Source organism: Myxine glutinosa, chromosome 7 (assembly GCF_964187855.1).
Source record: "Myxine glutinosa chromosome 7, kmMyxGlut1.1, whole genome shotgun sequence".
NCBI classification, from domain to species: domain Eukaryota; kingdom Metazoa; phylum Chordata; class Myxini; order Myxiniformes; family Myxinidae; genus Myxine; species Myxine glutinosa.
In genome coordinates, this window is record NC_136267.1 from 59,409,547 (window position 1) to 59,418,120 (window position 8,574).

Here is an 8,574-nt window from a genome sequence, read left to right on the forward strand (position 1 = left end):
GGAGGTGGAGGTATGACATAGAAGGGAGACGAAGTGGGGAGGAGGCAGCTTTGAGAAGGAGGTGGGAGGAGGGAGAATTTGGGAGGGATGGTTGGGGGGGAGATTTGAAGCAGAGGGGCAAGGGGGGAGTTTAGAAAGTGGATGATTAATGAAAGATGAACATCTATCTATAATGCCAGTAATCTCTGTGTGTCTGTCTGTGTGTCTGTGACCGCTGTTTCTCGACAACCACGGGTCCGATATACTTTTAACTTGCCAGGTATATTGCTGGGGACCCGAGGATGTGCCTTTTCAAGGTTTCATATTAATCGGACAATTACTTACCGAGCTATGTCCAAAAAACGATTCAACCAATCAGAGAGCAGCGAACTATCGCGTGTGCCGAACGTGGCGGGCACACTCTGCCTCGGATGGCACATTTGAGAGCGTATTCATTTATTTCACGTTTGCAAACTATGTTGGCGTTAAACTATGTTTTACAACTAATAAAAACGAATTTGCGATTCATTCGCTTTCCTGCGCGTTTGTGAACGCGATGGCGATTTCTTTACCAAACTCCGGAAGCCGTTCGCTTTGGACCAAACCATTGCATGTAAATAGAGGGGGGGGATTGTCACCACTCGCAAGCCGTTCGCTTTGGACCAAACCATTTCATGTAAATAGAGGGGGGGGATATAATTTTAGATATAGATATAGTACGGGCATGCCCTAGTATATAACAAATTGGGTTTGTTGTGATTTTCAAGTTAGCGATTCGTTTAAGAACGATGGAGGAGGGATGGGATGAATGAGAATTTAGAGCATGGAGTGATTTGGAATCATAAGAGATTGAATATTTTTTGGAAATGGAATGAGTTGAAGAGGAAATTGAAAGGAGCCTTTTAAATAAGAAGAAAAACAGCGTGTTGTAATAAACCACTGAATAAAACACTGAAGGGGATAGTTGAAACATATTTAAACAGAACTGTGAAGAACAATCTTATATTCACAAAAATACCAATGGGGAGAAGGAAGCCTAGAGCGACGACCACGAGTCACTTGAACAGGGCAAAAGGTGGAAGGCAAGGGGAAAATGGGGGCGGGGCGAGACAGCGCACGTGGGCAGAGGCAAAAGCACACGAGGAGAAAGGGAAATAAAAGTTTTTTTTGTTTGTTTTTTTGTTTGTTTTTGGGGGGGGGGGTGTGGGGGTTACAACGTTAGACAAATAGTAGATGTTTGGTGAAGCTTGGTGGAGAAGGGGAAATCAAAAAAGCTAGCAAAACAGCGAAGGAAGGAACAACCTTCGACGGGGGAAGCCTGAGGCTGCAAGGCCTTGCTCCGACGCGGCAAACAAACGATTAATTTATGAAAGATAAACACCGAGGAACTTCCAAGGGGGACACTATAAGTTCACACACCGAACGATAAATACAGTTTCGACAAAATACAATTGTGAACAGACTTAACTTTGAAAAACGTGGAGACCGTGTGGACCGTCGAAAACCCCTGCCACCGTCTCCAAGATGCTCAACCTGCCCCAACAAGATCAATGGACTACAAAATGTAAATGTTTCATGATATTTGTTGTATCATATCACCTTTATCTGTCAATATTGTTGAAATGAAGATCAAATAGCTGCATGTTGAAATATGGTGAAAAAGTCAAAACTTTACATGAGGTGTACTTACTTTTTCACGTGAATGTATATGTATATATATATATATGTGGAAGTTGTGGAGGTGTGGAGGTTGAAAGAGGTGACAGTAAGGGAGGCATTAAAAGAGAGGATGAGTAGGGCAGAGGATGATGTGGTTGAGCTTGAAATTGGTTGGAAGTCAATGAAAGATAGTCTGTTGGGAGCCGTTGGTGAGGGATGTGGATGGACAAAAGGACCACCGAGGCACTCGGAAACATGGTGGTGGGATGATGAAATTGGAAAGAGGATTGACGAGAAGAGGAAGAAGTTAAAGGAGTGGCAGAAGGCGAAGGGTACGGGAGCAGAAACAGCAGAGCATGAAAGTTATAAGGCAGCCAAGAAGGCTGCAAAGAAAGAGGTAGCAAAGGCGCAGGAGGCATGCACGAAAATGTTCGGAGAACGATTGGATTCAGAAGAGGGTCAGAGAGCGGTATTCAGGATTGCAAAGCAGATAGCGAAAGAGAGGTGTGATGTGTTTAGGGTGAGTTGCTTGAAGGATGAAGTGGGACAAATCGTTGTGGACCCAGATGGAATTAAAGGAAGATGGAAAAGATATATGGAAATGCAGTTGAATACAGAGAATGAATGGGATGGCAACAGAGAGAGTAACCCAGTTTTAGGACCAGCAGAGAAGATAACTGAGAAGGAAGTTGAGCAAGCGATAAAAGCAATGAAGAGTAGAAAAGCGGGAGGGCCGACGGAAGTTGTGGGAGATGTGTTGAAGGCAGCAGGAAGTTGGGGGTGTGAAGAGAATGACAGAGATCTGTAATCTGGTGGTGAAAGAAGGCCGCATTCCAGTGGTTTGGGAACTGAGTACCCTCGTCCCTCTATACAAGGGGAAAGGTGACCCTCTGGAGTGTGGCTCGTACCGAGCGATAAAGTTATTGGAGCATGGAATGAAGGTATTGGAAAGGGTGTTGGAGAGGAGGATAAGGAAGAAGGTGAAGATCGACGAAATGCAGTTTGGATTTATGCCAGGAAGAGGAATGACAGATGCGCTCTTTATTGTGAGGCAGTTGCAGGAGAAGTACATGGAGAAGAGGAAGAAGTTGTTTCTTGGGTTTGTTGATCTGGAGAAAGCATTCGATCGGGTTCCACGTGAAGTATTGAAATCGGCATTGAGGAAGTTAGGAGTGGAAGAATGGTTGATCAGAGTAGTGATGGCAATGTACAAAAGAGCACGCACAGCTGTAAGGACGAAGGACGGGAACGGTGGTGAGTTTGAGGTGAAGGTGGGAGTGCATCAGGGGTCGGTACTAAGTCCACTACTATTTGTAGCTGTGATGGAGGTGCTGGCTCAGAACGAACAGGAGGGTTTACCGTGGGAGTTGTTGTATGCAGATGATCTGGTGTTGATTGCGGAAAGTATGGATGGACTGAAGGAAAAGATGAACAAGTGGAAGAAATGTATGGAGACAAAAGGTCTGAAGGTGAATATCGGAAAGACGAAGGTGATGGCAAGTGGTAAAGCATGTGGTGAGGTGGAAAGAACTGAGAAGTGGCCGTGTGCTGTGTGCAGGAAGGGTGTCGGAGTGAACTCCATTCAATGTACAATGTGCTCTGAGTGGGTTCATCAAAAATGCAGTGGTCTGAGAGGGTCATTAACCAGTGTGGAAGCTACATTCAAATGTAAGGTGTGCACAGAGGGAGCTGCATATGGAGGAAATGTTGAGTTGGATCTTGGAGGCGGCATGAAGCTGGAAGGTGTGAAAACATTTTGCTGCCTCGGAGACATACTGAATGGAGAAGGTGGATCAGACTCGGCAACGGTTGCTGGAGTGAGATGTGCATGGAAGAAGTTTCGGGAACTGAGTGGCGTGCTGATGAGGAGGGGAGTGTCGTTGAAGCTGAAGGGAAAGGTGTATGCTGCATGTGTGAGAAATGTTATGATTTATGGGAGCGAGACATGGGTAATGAACGTAGAGCAGCAACGGAGGCTGGAAAGGGTGGAAATGCGAATGGTTCGGTGGATGTGCGGAGTATCGTTGAGAGAGAGGAAGACAAATGATGAATTGCAAAAGATGATGGGTATAGAGCCTGTGATTGATGCTGTCAAGAGGAACAGGTTGAGATGGTTTGGTCATGTGTTGAGGAAGGATGAAAGTGACTGGTTGAGAAGAGTGATGGAAATGAATGTCGAAGGAAGTAGAGGATGGGGAAGACCGAGAAAGACTTGGTTAAAGATGGTGGAAGAAGAAATGCGGGCAAGGGGGTTAACGAGGAGAGATGCAGAAAATAGGGCAAAATGGAGTAGATTGTCATGGGGACCGCAAGGCTAACCCCTGCTCTTGCAGGGAAAATGGCCTTAAAATGCATGTTGTTGTTGTTTTTGTTGTATATACGTATATATATATATATATATATATATATATATATATATATATATATATATATTAGGTAATTACCATAATTACAGTGATTACATATACATACATATAATTACATATACATACATATACATATAATATACATACATACATATTACAATTATTACATGTTGGAAGCAATCTTTAAGATTTCCAGATTTTATATATGAATCTGTGAAAATAGCGTCAAGATGATGTCGTTATGACATCATTTTGACGTTATACATACATTTTTTTCCCCGCAGGCATATATTTTCTGAAAGTATGATCCAGTGGTAGTTTCCAGTGATCAAATGGCCCATTTCCTATCTGTATAACGATCTTTGAACTAAACTACAAGCTTTATTAAATAAATTCGTGAAAATGAGTCATTATGATATCATACTTTAATATGTTTTGCAGCCATGGATATTCCGACAGTATGGTTCCATACGACAGACAGACAGACAAACTATATAAGGAAAAGACGTCCGACACCTTCGGAATCCGTGGCAATCCATTGCTACAGGGCCCGGAAATCCAAGATGCAACATATTTGCATATTAGAGTACATACTACAGGTAAAATGATGCCGTTACACGACAACCTGTCTTATGCTTTAATCATATATGCGACGACCTGTCTTATGCAGCCACTTTTTTTCTCAAACACCACAACAGTGATTGTGTAAAGCTGGTTCATATACTCACTCACATGTTATAATCTGCAGATTAACTTTAAAAAAAAATCCATAAAGCACGGGTGCCATAATTTGACAATGACGTCATTGTGTTCCAGCAATTCATTCCTTCGTTTTCGTTTGCCCCACACATCCTTCTGATGTCGTTTGTTGGTGCCTGGGGCTGAGCACTTAACCTGTTTCACACAGACAATTTCCTGCCGATTTTGAATGTAATTTCCAGTTGAAGATCAGCAAGGGTTTATTGAGTCTGTCAGAAAAGCACAGGTGATATTTATATGCAGCAAGAAATCGCTTGAAAATGAGATTATGCATAAATAATTTATACAACACTTACAAATCATGAGTACAACAGTAAATGTCAGACCTTTCAGTGCCTTGAACCTGTGACGGCAAAAAAAACAGAATGATAAATCAGGGTTGCCTTCCTTAAGGGATTACACAAGCAGCGTCAACAGAGATTGATGTAGCTTTCTGTGCTGTAGGAATCATTCAAATGATCCCTTTTGAGATGATCTGCTTAATGGGCATAGCTCCAAGCACGTGAACATTCTGGCAGGGAGGTGAAGATTTCTCTTCGATTCCATGTTGTATTACTGTGAAGCTGGCAGGATGGCTGATAACATCGAGGTATGCACACTCGCCTCTGAGCTGTCTAGCCTGGGTTCAAATCTCTACCAACCTATGAACGGTCATCCTGGTGTTTTAAATGCAATGCATCGATTCGTGCGCCATCCATTTATCGCCGGAACCCCAAATGAATTACTAATTCCTGTCCTTACTGACTGTTGGGAAAGCAAGGGTAAGCCACCCTGCATAATATTTGCCGAGGAACTGCCCTGACACTCTGTCAAGAGGATGGTACATTTGATTGACTATTACATCTGCCAGTGAAGGCGGACGGGGGTTATGTTTACCCCACGCATGCAAACTGAAAAGCGGGGTATAGCACTTCTGTCCTTCCGTCCATTTGTCCACAAAAGGTAGAGATTATGACCGAGGAACAACTGCATTTCAATTGAATGTTATATTTTAAACACAAATCATAACATGAATAGGAAAATGAACCTGTATTTCCCCCCCACATATACATTAGTTATTCGTGCCTATTGTTTATGTCCTTCATGATGTCATTACAAACAGTAAGTTTCCTGTTTGAAATGATTTTCAAATTTGGTTTCTTGCCAGGCGGGCACACAGAGTAAAAACAATATCTCACTCCTCTGCACATGTGCAATTGTGACGAATTCAGAGACAAAGTACTGTAGAGTGGCAGGTTTGTTTTCTGATGCACGTTCAAAATATAACATTGTAGCGGCTGCCGCTGGGTTTTCACAATCGCCTTGCACCTATCAAGGACGCGGAGCGATCACCATGCCGGGCTCGTCCAGGACGCCCGGGCAGGCCCGCGCTCAACTTGCCAGGCCTCGGTCGGGACGCCCGGGCATGCCCGGGCATGCCCGGGCAGGCTCGCCCTCAACTTGCCAGGCCGCAGCCAGGACGCTGGGCCACGCCCCCTGGCGCCGGGCCTGGGCAAACCCCCTGGGTTAATCGATATATATTGCTGCCCGATAAACGGGTTTTGAGAGTGCCTGAGTGTTTGATTTCATTAAAGCAACTCGGATGAATTCTAGCTTTTTGTCGCGTCCATTCTTCCGATCGACGTGGGAGCCCCAGCTCCTTCATTGGCACCGCCGACGTGGCGCAGGCTTTCATCGCCACCTGGGTCGCCCGCTTCGGCGCACCGGCGGACATCTCGTCAGACCGCGGACCACAGTTCACCTCCGAGCTGTGGGGCGCGGTCGCCCGCAACCTGGGGGTCAAGCTCCACCGTACTACGGCCTACCACCCCCAAGCAAACGGGTTGTGCGAGCGATTCCACCGCTCCATGAAGGCCGCGCTCATGGCCGGCCTTCAAGACGGCGGTTGGGCCGACCGGCTGCCGTGGGTCCTTTTGGGCCTTCGCACGGCCCCCAAGGAGGACCTCCAGGCATCCACCGCCGAGCTTGTCTATGGCCAGGTGCTACGCGTCCCGGGCGAATTCGTGCCCGACGCTACCAGTCCCTGGTCCGCAGCTCACCAGCGCTCGGACCTCCAGGAGGCCGCCCGACGGTTTGCCCCCGTGCCAACATCCCACCACGGTGACCCCCAGTCCTACGTCCCCCCAGCACTCCGCACAGCGGAGTATGTTTTTGTGCGTCACGACGCACATCGGTGGCCACTCCAGCCGCCGTACGACGGGCCCTTCCGGGTGCTGTGACGGGACGACAAGTCGTTCGTCATCGACATCGGCGGCAGGTCAGACCGGATTGCAGTGGACCGCCTCAAGCCGGCGCACGTGGACGTCGACCACCCACCACGGGTGGCCCTTCCGCCGCGGCGAGGCCACCCCCCGTCCACGGTGCCCCCCACTCGACCGCCCACCACCTCACCGGACCCCCTCCCACGACCCGCCAGGGGTCGCTTCGGCCGGGTCATCAGGACCCCCCTCAAATTGACCCTGCCGGTGCAAGTCGATTCTGGGGGGACGTGTGTAGCGGCTGCCGCTGGGTTTTCACAATCGCCTTGCACCTATCAAGGACGCGGAGCGATCACCATGCCGGGCTCGTCCAGGACGCCCGGGCAGGCCCGCGCTCAACTTGCCAGGCCTCGGTCGGGATGCCCGGGCATGCCCGGGCATGCCCGGGCAGGCTCGCCCTCAACTTGCCAGGCCGCAGCCAGGACGCTGGGCCACGCCCCCTGGCGCCGGGCCTGGGCAAACCCCCTGGGTTAATCGATATATATTGCTGCCCGATAAACGGGTTTTGAGAGTGCCTGAGTGTTTGATTTCATTAAAGCAACTCGGATGAATTCTAGCTTTTTGTCGCGTCCATTCTTCCGATCGACGTGGGAGCCCCAGCTCCTTCAACATTAAATTTAAACAAGTTGTCCCTCGATCATGAACTGACATTTACAGACAGTCGTACGAATGGACGAACGGACATGAAACAATTGCTTAACTCCGCTTTTCGCTTCAAGTGTGCAGGGTAAACACTTGGGATGTTGAAAATGTTATGCGAAAAAGATAGTCTACAAACAATATCCAAGCCAAAAACAGGTTGCTGACGGCATGGGTGCCGTAAAACAGGTTGCATGACTCCTTGTTATACTTTTTGTTTGTGTGCCTCACATATTGTGAGTAGGTCATCCTGTTCATACAACTTATTGTACACCGCTCCTTTCCTATGCCATCTCCAGGCATTGCAAATCGTCATTGCCGGGCACCGAAGGGGGCTCGGCAGTGACGCACGCTGAAAGGGAGTACTCAGTTTTCACTCTGGTTTCTTGTTGTACACCGCTCCTTTCCTATGCCATCTCCAGGCATTGCAAATCGTCATTGCCGGGCACCAAAGGGGGCTCGGCAGTGACGCACGCTGAAAGAGAGTACTCAGTTTTCACTCTGGTTTCTTGTTGTACACCGCTCCTTTCCTATGCCATCTCCAGGCATTGCAAATCGTCATTGCTGGGCACCAAAGGGGGCTCGGCAGTGACGCGCGCTGAAAGAGAGTACTCAGTTTTCACTCTGGTTTCTTGCTTGTTTTCTTTCTTGGTTGTCCGGGCGATATCTCAGCCATCCTTTGAGCTAGGAAGCTGAAATTTCGGCACAGTAGTGAGCAAGTCCTTTGTCAAATACGGTATTTTTTGTTTTTTGAATAATCAATTAATTGAGGAGTTATTTAATTATTAGCGTTTAATTAAGTACTTATTTAATTAATTAAATTTCATTTCTCTTCTGACCATTATTAACTCAGGCACCTTTTGAGTTAGGAAGCTGATATTTGGACATGCCAATGACCAGGTGATTTGGCTGCA

General features: G+C 47.2%; 1 long non-coding RNA gene across 1 annotated transcript; it reads right to left on the reverse strand.

Moving 5' to 3' along the window:
• Positions 1 to 4,411: 4,411 nt before the first annotated feature.
• On the reverse strand, positions 4,412 to 5,093 carry LOC144892808 (uncharacterized). The gene is made up of 2 exons (XR_013623956.1): positions 5,060 to 5,093; positions 4,412 to 4,972 (listed from the first exon to the last, which is right to left on the reverse strand). It is a non-coding gene; the product is annotated as an uncharacterized LOC144892808 (long non-coding RNA).
• Positions 5,094 to 8,574: the final 3,481 nt, after the last annotated feature.